Genomic DNA, 12681 nt, shown 5'->3' on the forward strand with positions numbered 1-12681 from the left:
AAGACAGACTACTGTGATTGTCAATTTGGCTCAAATATTTGTCAAAATAAAATTCATTTAATCCAATAAAAGATCTGCCTGATATTGTAATGTAAGAAGCAGTTTTTTAAGTTGATCAAAATAAATTCAGTCAAGCAGGTAGGTGGACATTCAGGCTGTCAGCAAATAAAAAATCAACATCTATCACATAGCTTGTACTACACAGATCTAAACCTACCACTAAAGAAAATCATGTCTTTGAAATAGAATTTTCCACAATAAGAGCCCAATCATGAATTCTCCCAGTAGGCAGCCACTATCACTACTGTGTATCTACTTATCCACATTAGTCTGCTCTGGGGCACATACTAAAGAAATAACATGTTTCCTGCCCTCACGGAGCCTATATACCAACAAAACTTTACTTATAGCACTTATGTTATTTGTGAAGATAGATAGTCACCACTTCTTTGAGTCTTTTCCCTTTCCATAACCCCAACACCATTGCACTTAAATATGCACTTACTGTATGCATGCATTCATGTAACCCCCATTCTTCAAAGCCTTCATTGGTTCTCCATTGCCTTCAATAAAAATCCACATTTCCCTCAATATGACATTACAAGGCTCTTCATGATGTGCCCTTTATCTATGACTCCAGGCTTATGTGCCCCTCACTGAGCCTTAACAAAGTTCTTACAGTTTCCGAAGTATGCTCATGTGTTTTTTCCTTTTTTGGAAAGCCAGGTCTAGCTATAATTTCCTAACTGCTTTCCTTTTTAATTATGAAAAGTAACTTCTTGCTAGACACATCTCCCAAGGCAAAGGAAACAAAAGCAAAAATGAACTATTGGGACTTCATCAAGATAAAAAGCTTTTGCACAACAAAGGAAACAGTGAACAACACTAAAAGGCAACCTATGGAATGGGAGAAGGTATTGGCAAATGTCTTATCAGATAAAGGGCTAGTAACCAAAATCTATAAAGAACTTGTCAAACTCAAAACCCAAAAAGCAAACAATCCAGTCAAGATATGGGCAGAATACATAAATAGACATTTCTCCAAGGAAGACATATAAATGACCAACAGACCCATGAAAAAATGCTCCATATTATTCAGCATCAGGGAAATACAAATCAAAACCACAATGAGATACCAGTTAGAATGGCTAAAATTAACAACTCAGGAAATGGCAGATGATAGTGAGGATGTGGAGAAAGGGAAACCCTCTTACAGTGTTGGTGGGAACGCAAACTAGTGTAGTCACTCTGGAAAACAGTAAGGAGGATCCTCAAAAAGTTAAAAATAGAACTACCCTGTGACCCAGCAATTGAACTACTAGGTATTTATCCAAAGGATAAAAACACAGTGACTCGAAAGGGCATATGGCACATTCACCCCAATGTTTATAGCAGCAATGTCCACAATAACCAAACTGTGGAAAGAGTCCATATGTCCATTAGACAAATGAATGGATAAAGAAGATTTGGTATATATGTATTTGGTGTTTATATAAATAAATAATAGAATATTACTGGGCCATTAACAAGAATGAAATCTTGCCATTTACACTGGCATGGATGGAGCTAGAGGGCAAGTGAAATAAGTCAGTCAGAGAAAGACAAATACCATGACTTCAGTCATATGTGGAATTTAAGAAACAAAACAGATTAACTTAGTGGAAAGGAAGGAAAAATAAGATGAAAATTGAAAGGGAGGCAAACCATAAGAGTTGCTAAACTCTAGGTAACAAGCTGAAGGTTGCTGGAGGGGAGATGCAGTATTTGGGTGGTGAGCATTAAGGAGAGCAGTTGATATAATGAGTACTGGGTGTTATATGCAACTCATGAATTACTAAATTTTACTTCTAAAACTAATTTTAAAAAGAAAGGTAAAAACAGATTATAGAGAGTAATATAGAAAGTGTCTATGAATTTAAAACCTAGGGGAAAATGTTAAAAGGAAGAGATTCTTTGGGTTTAAGTTACTTAAAACTGTTCCTCTCAGAGAAGAGGAGGTCACATGTAAATTCCAGATGTATTTTTTCATTCAAAACTTTATACAGGTATTACATATATTAGTGTCTATAAAACTAGCTATAGAATTATTTTGTGTGATTTAAAATTTATATGGCTAGTGTAGTTTGTATATATAACTCTACAATGAACGTTTTTTTAACTCAGTAAGTTTTAAAATTTCGATTTATAAGCTAATTGGATGTAATTACACAATATATTACAATTCATCTAATATCTTGTTGATGAACATTTTAGATTTTTTCCAGTTTCTGTCTGTTACAAACAGTGCTATATTAAGACCCTTGTACGCATCTCCTTCTATACATTTACAGGACACTCTCTAGGGCATCTAGAAGTAAGAATGCATGTTGTCAATTTTACTCATATTTAACTTTATTCCATTTGTTTCCCAAGGAATTATAACAATTTATATTTCTACCAGTGTGTCTAAGTGTTCCTTTTTCCCTCCACCTTTTTTCACATTTGATATTATCAGCCATATTTTAAAATTTTACATAATATTCAACATTATTTTATATATCACTATTCCTTCACATTGGTGGGCATTTGGTGGGTTCTTTTTTTTGCCTCTCATGAACAAAGATGTTATGGAGATTCATGCACGAGTCTTTGTGTGGATGTGTTGTCTCTTATCTTAAGCAAATACCTAGGAGTAGAATTGCTGGGTCAACTCCATGTCCAGAAATATGGAGTAGATGTACTCTCCCCTATTTTCTCCACCAAGCACAACTGAAATGTTGGGCATTAATTATAAAATAAGCATAAGAAGTCTATAACAGATGGAGAGAAGAAGGCAAAGTAGCTGCTTACTTCAGGGCACAAGGAATAACATAGTGGTCAATTGTATCTATTCTTTTGTTTCATGTATCCTGAGTTGGAGCTGAAGAGACTGGCAATATGTTAACACCAATGGGCACAAATAAAAAAAGTATCTCCCCTCTCCACCCAAAGCCTCCTCCCTCTAACCAAAGGACTAGGAACAGCCTAGATGGAAAACTATTGAGCAACAACCACTCTACTCCAGCCAGGTACCGCAGAGAACACTGTGGCCCCACCTGTACTGACATCAGCCAAATTTGAGTGGAAAGCGTGTATTTTTACCCTTGCTGAAATGTAACAAAGTGCCCCCAACACCCCTACTGGAGTGATATCAGAGAAGGTCAAATAGAAAGTCTTGACTTTCCTCCCCACCACTGGTAATAAGCCCATTGCATGGTGTCAGTGGAAACCAAAGGAGACGCTCCCACTCTTGAGTATCAGCAGAAACCAAGTGGGGAATCTAGATTTATACTTTTACCCAACAGTAATAAGGTGGCACCCATCTGTCCCATATCAGAGCAGTGTAAAAAAAATACAACTAAAACAACTAAAGAAAAATTAAAGAATAGTGGGGTCTCAAAACATAATACCCAAAGTATCCAGATTTCAATTAAAAAATCACTCAATATACCAAGAACCAGAAATATTGAGATAAAAAAGATCACTAATGGATATCAATATTGAAATGACAAAAATGTTAGAATTATCTGACAAAGGCTCTAAAGCAGTCTTAATAAAATACTGCATCAAACAATTATGAATATGTTTGAAAAGATGAAGACTTTCAGTGAAGAAATAGAAAGTATCAGTAAAAAAATACTTAATGAAACTTAATGAATTTAATGAAACTTAATGAAAATTTTAGAACTGAAAAATAGAGTAACTGAAATAAAAGCCTCAGTAGAAGAAATCTTAAGGATATAAGGCTAGGCAGAAAGTACTTGGATGTGTCACCTAAAGCACAATTCATTAAAGGAAGAATTGATAAATTGGATTTTATCAAAATTTAAAACCCTGTGGAAGACCCAGTAAAGAGAATGAAAACACAAGCTACAGCCTCGGAGAATATATGATCAAACCACATATCAGACAAAGGATTAGTATCTAAAATATATAAAGAAGACTCAAAAGTCAACAGTGAATAACAATCCAATTAAAAAATGAGCAAAGGGGGCATCTGGGTGGCTCAGTGGTTAAGCCTTTGCCTTCGGCTCAGGTCATGATCTCAGGGTCCTGGGATCGAGTCCCACATTGGGCTCTCTGCTCTGCGGGGAGCCTGCTTCCTCCTCTCTCTCTCTCTGCCTGCCTCTCTGCCCACTTGTGATCTCTCTCTGTCAAATAAATAAAATCTTTAAAAAAAATGAGCAAAGGACATGACGAAATATTTCACTGCAGAGGATGTATAAACACATGGAAAGTTATTCAGCATCATTAGCCAACAGGGAAGTGCAAGTTAAAGGTACAACAAAATCACTACACACATACAAAGAGTGGATAAAATAAAAAATAGTTACAGCACCAAATGCTGACAAAGGTATAGAGAAACTGGATTCATTTCTGGTGGAAACACAGAATGGCACAGTCACTCTAGAAAAAAGCTTTTTTGGTTTCTTAAAAAAACAAAATGTGCGAGTAACATACAACTCATCAATTATATTCCTGGGCATTTATCCCAAAGAAATGAAGATTTATGTTTATGCAGAAACTTGTGCACATATGTTTACAGCATTTTTATTCATAATAGCCTCAAACTAGAAGTAACCCAGATGACACCCAGTTTGTGAATGGCTAAACAAAAAGTGGTACATTCAGAATACTACTCTACAATAAAAAAGAATAAACTATAGATACACACAACAACCTGGATTATTCTCTTTTTTCCTGATTCCCAATTTTAAAAGGCATATTCTTTTTTTATTGAAGTATAATTAACATACAATATTCTATTAGTTTCAGGTGTATATTATAGTGATTCAATATTTTTACACATTTTGAAGTGATCTCCATTATAAGTGTAGTTACTGTCACCATACAAAATTATTACAATGTTATTGACTATATTCCCTGTGCTGTACATTATAGCCCCATGACTTACTTATTTTATAACTGGAAGCTTGTACTTCTTAATCCCCTCACCTGTTTTGCCCCCATCACTAGTAACCAACAGTTTGTTTCATATATCTGAGTCTGTTTCTGTTTTGTTTTTTAGATTTCATGTAGAAGTGAAATCATACAGTACTTGTTTTTCCTTGATATATTTTACTTAGCATAATACCCTCTGGGTCCATTCATGTTGTTGCAAGTGGCAAAATTTCATTCTTTTTATAGCTGAGTAATATTCCATTGTGTATGTATAACATGTCTTTTTTATCTCAATATCTATTGATAGACACATTGCTTTAATATCTTGGCTACTGCAGATAATGCTGCAATGAACATAGGGATATATATAGCTTTTTTCATTTTCTTCAGATAGATACCCAGAAGTAGAGTTGCTGGACTATATGGTGGTTTTATTTTTAATTTTTTGAGGAATTTCCATACTGTTTATATAATGGCTGCACCAATTGACATTCCTACTAACAGTACACAAGGGTTTCCTGTTTATCACATCATTACTAACATTGTTATTTTTTTTCTTTTTGATAAAAGTCAATCTGTCAGGTGTGAGATGATATCTCATTATGGTTTTGATTTGCATTTCCTTGATGATTAGTGATGTTGAGCATCATTTTATGTGCCTATTGACCATATTTATGTCTTCTTCATAAAAATGTCTATTCAAACCTGGATTACTCTTAAGAGATTTATATGGAGGTTGGGAGAGATCATAAAAGGCTACATTCTCTATGATTTAATTTATATAACATTCTTTATATGATAAAGTTATAGAAATGAAAAATATATTAGTGATTGCTATGGGTAGAAGGATGAATGTGTGCATGCCCAAAGCTGCATCTTCTGAGAAACAACATCAAGGGTTTAACATTGCTAGGGAATTAGACTTCCTTTAACTATCTAAGTCATTAAGCAAAGAATAAAACAACAAATACAAGCCCCCAAAAGTGGGGAGAAAAATGACTAGCCAGAGTTGCTATAATATATTGCCTAAAATATCCAGATTTCAGCAAAAAATTACAAGACACATGAAGAAGCTTAACATGAAGTCCACTTCATAATGAAAATGGTCTCACCATTTTTGCAAGGATCAACTTCCTGAGACTAAATGAAGTTCCAAAAACATGTAGGTAATTATTATAACAAACAAACAAAAAACTTGTTGTATTGGGATTGGGAAAAGCTATTAAGATGGTTAGTAAATTAATGTCAAGTAAATTAATATGACAACAACAAGTCTATCTTCTGGTGGCAAGTTTTAAGATTTTTTCTTTAAGTCAGTGATTTCTCAACTTTGCTACACATTGTAATCACCTGGCTCCTACCTTAAGCTCTTCTAATTTAATTAATATGGAATACATCTTGGGCATCAGGAACTTTTCAAACTCCCCCATGTAATTCTATGAACAACAAAGTTTGAAAACCATTGTTTTACGTTGTTATTATTATTTAGAATAATTGTAATACATACTTTTTTGTGCAACTATTTCTGGCTGAGAATATAGAACTCTTTGTGTAATGCTTAGTATTATAAAGCTTATTTTATGGATAAATAAAATGAACTCAGAGTGGTTAAATGACTTTCCCAAAGTCACATCCCTAGGAAATACCTGATTCAGGATTCAAACTCAAGTATATTTAATTTGATAATGCACTATGCACAATGCACTGTATTAGGGTGGTAATGATGCAGTAATCATATTATCAAAAACTTGTATGGATATCATACCTTGGAGTTGAACGATATTTTAAATGCACCAGGAAGCTTGTTATTTATAACATCCCTGTAGTGAATATGCATTCATCTTCTACATTACTTTCAGGACATGATTTAGAAACAGTAGCTCTTGTAAAGGAGCCTTTCAGATTTAATAGACAACAAGATCAGAATGATTCAGTAAATGTGATGCAAACACCAAGACAAGTATTCTTAAGTTGCATTAATAAAAGTACAATATGTAGACTGGGCGAGGTGATTAACTGGGCTCTGCTGTGATCAGAACATGCTGAAGAATTATGTACAGTTCCTGGGCTTTGCTATTCTTTTTTTTTATTATTACAAGAAAGTATTATAGGCTTACAATACCATACATAAAACACTTTAAGGCCAGATATGTTTCAAAAATTCAAAATTTTTCAGGATTTAGAAAGATAATGCAGTGCTATACACTGTATATTATTTAGCATGTCAAGTGGGGTCTGGGACAACACCCCCAACTCAAACATTAATATTTTTGGAGCAAAATCAATGAGTATACATACTACATTGCAATATTGAAGATTATAAACAGCTTTACATCAGTTCAGATGTTGCTGAATAATTACCAAATTATTCAGATTAAGTCAAGCTTATTAGCCAAATAATATGAAAACCCTCTTCTCTCTTAGGGTTTTTTGGGCTTCTGAATTACATATAAGGCACCATGGAAATGTAAATGCCCATAGTAATAAAGACTCAAACAATACAGAAAAGCTCAGAAGGAGAAAAGAACTCTTTCTTCATCCCTAGTCTCATTTTCAGAGCAGTAACTACTCTTAATCATTTCTCTTTGGGGTTTCCTGTTAGTTATCACCACAACAGAAAATGTGTTTATACATCTTTTTCAGGATTTATAAACTTTTAAAATAACATAGTATCTTCCTGACACTAAACAATTTGTTCATTCTCCTCCCCCACTTCCTCCCTAATCAACCTGTAAACCCTGCTAGTCACATTTTTATCTTTAGATATAAGTATGGTGTGTACTGTACTTAAATTTATTTTCTTAACCTTTCCATTTTAGATGCTATCTTTACCTTCCTCTTTATATGGAATGGAATACCAGGCCCCATACTTTTAAGAGGGAATAACCACAGGTATCACAGAGACATAAAACAACATCATATAAAAAACATAAAGCCTAAGAAGCGGTGACCCCCCCCCAAAAAAAAATAAAAGATGGAAGTTGTCATCAAATACTTGAAAGCCTATCATGAAGATGAAAGAACAGAGTGTTCTGTGTACCCTGAGAGGGTAGAACTAGAAATAATGGATGGACTGTACAGAATAGATTTTTGGATCAACGTGAGCAAAATTTTACAAGGATGAGCAAAGGCAATACAGAGAAGGTATAGACAACTTCATTAGATAAAGAGTTCCTTTTCATTAAAAGGTGTTTACACAGGAGCTTAGTAATCTCTTGGTTGGGAAGTTATAGAGGAGTTCAAGCATCCATTGGATAATATGGACGAGATGACATTTAAGATCCTTTCCTACTCTGGGAGCCTATGATACAGTGATTGTTTAGTCTCTAGGGTCTCTTACAGTTTAAAAATACTTACAATCCCATTAGTCTCAATAGCATTATGGCTGAAACTCATTAGCCAGTTTTCCAGAAAGTTAATGATCTGCTATATATTGAGTGAGAGCCCTAAACTCAGAATTCCGTACTTTTCTTTCAGGAAGTCTCACCAGATTCTTCCTGATGTTATTTTTGCCCTAGGACACAATTAGTTCTTTGGAGACACCAAAGGAATTAAAAAATGATGGTAGTCATTTCTTTTATGAGCTAAAGTCAGGAGACTGGAAAAAGGGGAAAGGAGAAAGAGTATCAAGATAGGGCAAGACTGATTATGTCTGAGGGCTAGAGGTTTGGGTGTGAAGGAGCAGGAAGCTAAATTGTTAAGACTGCAAGAGTGTCCTAGGAATCCTCATTGATCCAATGGTTGCCCAGTGGGGGAAAAAAGTTTCCAAATGTAAACCCCAGCCTCCAATTTATTATTTTTCATTCTTGATGAGAAGACAGCTATTCGCAGGAGAAACACTGTGTGCAAGGACTTTCCCTAACATGCTCAACCTTGAAAATTACAGAGATAGATGGAGATATCTCAGGAACATTCTCTAGTAAAGGTAAGTTAAAAAGGGGAGAGAGATTTTAACATTTGCTGCCCAACCAGCCTCATTAATGAATTCTTTTCTTCCTTGTTTTATTTTTATTTTCATTAAAAAACTTTAAGCAAAGTCTAATTTAGCCTCAAATTTCAACACTACCAAATAGTCTTGTCCCTCTTATTTTTTTTTCTTGCAGACATGTTTATGGTAAAATTCAAGAGAAAATATTATTTTGCATATTCTCACCTCATCTCAGTATTTAATATTATGGAATCACAGGAAGTGATGCCTACCATTGAATAACTGACTCACCCATGTATATGTGTCCACTCATGCAAAGCCTCCTAATTTGTCATGAATACAAATGTATGCATACCTTCAAATGCATCAGTGAAAATTAAATATGTACAGTGAAAATTTTTAAAAGTATTTGAATAATTCCAATGAAATAGTATATTTTCAGCAGAATAGCAGAGAGTCCAATACCTATTCTACTAAAGCTGTTTCGAAAACTTGAAATAGAAGGAAAACTTCCAGACTCATTCTATGAGCCAACATTATCCTGATCCCAAAACCAAACAAAGACCCCATCAAAAAGGAGAATTACAGACCAATATCCCTGAGGAACATGGGTGTTAAAATACTCAAAAAGATTCTAGCCAATAGGATCCAACAGTACATTAAAAGGATTATTCACCATGACCAGGTAGAATTTATTCCTGGGATGCAAGGGTGGTTCAACATTCACAAATCAATCAATATGTAGAGCACATTAATAAAAGAAAAGACAAGAACCCTACGATCCTCTCAATCAATGCAAAGAAAGCATTTGACAAAATACAGCATTTTTTCCTGATTAAAACCTTCAGAGTACAGGGATAGAAAGAACATACTTCCATATCATAAAAGCCATATACGAAAAGCCCACAGTGAATATCATTCTCAATGGGGAAAAACAGAGCTTTTTCCTCAGGGTCAGGAACACTACAAGGATGCCCACTCTAACCACTATTTCTCAACATAGTACTAGAGTCATAGCCTCAGCAATCAGACAACAAAAACAAAAAAATAAATAAAAGGCATTCAAATTGGCAAAGAAGAAGTCAAACTCTCTCTCTACAGATGACATGATAACTTTATGTAGAAAACCCCAAGTCATTAGAACTCATACAGCAATTCAGCAACGAGGCAGAATACAAAATCAATACACAGAAATCATTTGCATTTCTATACACTAACAATGTAACTGAAGAAAGAGAAATTAAACTGAGGGTTTTGGGGGGGTTGGGGGGTGAGTCTGGTGGTGGGTATTATGGAGGGCATGTATTGCATGGAGCACTGGGTGTGATGCACAAACAATGAATTTTGGAACAAAGGGAAAAAAAAAGAATCAATTCTATTTACAATAGTTCCCCAAACCATAAGATATCTAGGAATAAACCTAACCAAAGAGGTAAAGGATCTATACTCTAGAAACTATAGAATACTTATGAAAGGAATTGAAGAAGACACAAAGAGATGGAAAAACATTCCATGCTCATAGATTGGAAGAATAAACATCATTAAAATGTTTATGCTACCCAGAACAATTTACACTTTGTTTTTTTTTATTATGTTATGTCAGTCACCATACAGTATATCATTAGTTTTTGATGTAGTGTTCCATGATTCATTATTTGCATATAACACCCAGTGCCCCATGCAATACATGCCCTCCTTAATTTACACTTTCATTTTTTTAAAGATTTTATTTATTTATTTGACAGAGAGAGATCACAAGTAGGCAGAGCAGCAGGCACAGAAAGAGGGGGAAGCAGGCTCCCTGCTGAGCAGAGAGACCGATGCATGGCTTGATTCCAGGACCCTGAGATCATGACCTGAGTCGAAGGCAGAGGCTTAACCCACTGAGCCACCCAGGTACCCCCTTAATTTACAATTTCAATGCAATCCCTATTGAAACACCATTGACATTTTTTACAGAGCCGGAACAAACAATCCCAAAATTTGTATGGAACCAGAAAAGACTCCAGATAGCCAGAGGAATGTTGGAAGAGAAAATCAAAGCTGGTGGCATCACAATGCCTGACTTCGAGCTATATTACAAAGCTGTAGTCAACAAGACAGTATGGTATCGGCACAAAAACAGACACATAGATCAATGGAAAAGAATACAGAACCCAGATATGGACCCTCGACTTTACGGTCAACAAATCTTCAACAAAACAGGAGGAACATTCAATGGAAAAAAGTCTTTTCAATAAATGGTGCTGGCAAAACTGGACAACTACATGCAGAAGAATGAAACTTGACCATTCTCTTACTCCATACACAAAAATAAACTCAAAATGGATGAAAGACCTCAATGTGAGACAGGGATCCATCAAAATCCTAGAGGAGAACATATGCAGTAGCCTCTTCAACAGAAACTTGTTTCAAGACATATCTCTAAAGGCAAGGGAAACAAAAGCAAAAATGAACTTTTGGGACTTCATCAAGATAGAAAGCTTTGCACAGCAAACAGTCAACAAAACTAAGAGGCAATCCACAGAATGGGAATAGGTACTTGTAAATGACATTTCAGATAAAGGGTTGGTATCAAAGATGTATAAAGAACTTATCAAACTCAACACCCAAAAAACAAATAATCCAGTCAAGAAATGGGCAGATGACAGTAACAGACACTTCTCCAATGAATACATACAAAAGGGCAACAGACACATGAAAAAATGTTCAACATCACTAGCCATCGGGGAAATACAAATCAAAACCATACTGAGATACTACCATACACCACTTAGAATGGCCAAAAGTAACAGGACAAGAAACAACAAATGTTAGTGAGGATGCAGAGAAAGGGGAACCCTCTTACACTGTTGGTGGGAATGCAAGCTGGTACAGCCACTCTGGAAAACAGTATGAAGGTTCCTCAAGATGTTAAAAATAGAGCTGCCCTATGACCCAGCAATTGCACTACTAGGTATTTACCCCAAAGATACAGATATAGTAAGAAGAAGGGGCACATGCACCTCAGTGTTCATAGCAGCAATGACCACAATAGCTAAACTGTGGAGGAGCCGAGTTGCCCTTCAACAGATGAATGGATAAAGGAAATGTGGTACATATATACAATGGAATATTACTCAGCCATCAGAAAAGATGAATACCCAACTTTTGCATCAACATGGATGAGACTGGAGGGGATTATGCTGAGTGAAATAAGTCAAGCAGAGAAAGACAATTATCATATGCTTTCTCTCAATGTGGAGCATAAGGAAGAAAACAAAGGACCACGGGAGAATGGAAGAAAAATTGAAGGGGAAGAAATCTGAGAGGGAGACAAACCATGAGACATCTGGACTCTGGGAAAAAAATTGAGGGTTACAGAAGGGAGCTGGATGGAGGGGTGGGGTAACCACTTGATGGGTATTAAGGAGGGTACGTGTTGTGATGAACACTAGGTGTTATAAGCAACTAATGGATCATTGAAAACCAGATCAAAAACTTTTGATGTACTGTATGCTGGCTCACTGAACATAATTTAAAAAAATACAAAAAAATAGTATGAACCCTATTTAATCTAGAAAAACATGGATTGAGAGAATGAAGTGGTAGATAGTCCTAAATTCGTTAAAGGAGATAGGGAGAATGATATTGATTGTCTTGATAAAATCCCAATAGTTCATTTTTGCCCTTGCTTCCCTTGCCTTTGGCGATGTTCCTAGGAAGATGTTGCTGCGGCTGAGGTCGAAGAGGTTGCTGCCTGTGTTCTCCTCAAGGATTTTGATGGATTCCTTTCTCACATTGAGATCCTTCATCCATTTTGAGTCTATTTTCGTGTGTGGTGTAAGGAAATG

Source organism: Enhydra lutris, unplaced genomic scaffold (genome assembly GCF_002288905.1).
Source record: "Enhydra lutris kenyoni isolate GAN:26980312 unplaced genomic scaffold, ASM228890v2 scaffoldscaffold53, whole genome shotgun sequence".
Taxonomy (NCBI): Eukaryota; Metazoa; Chordata; class Mammalia; order Carnivora; family Mustelidae; genus Enhydra; species Enhydra lutris.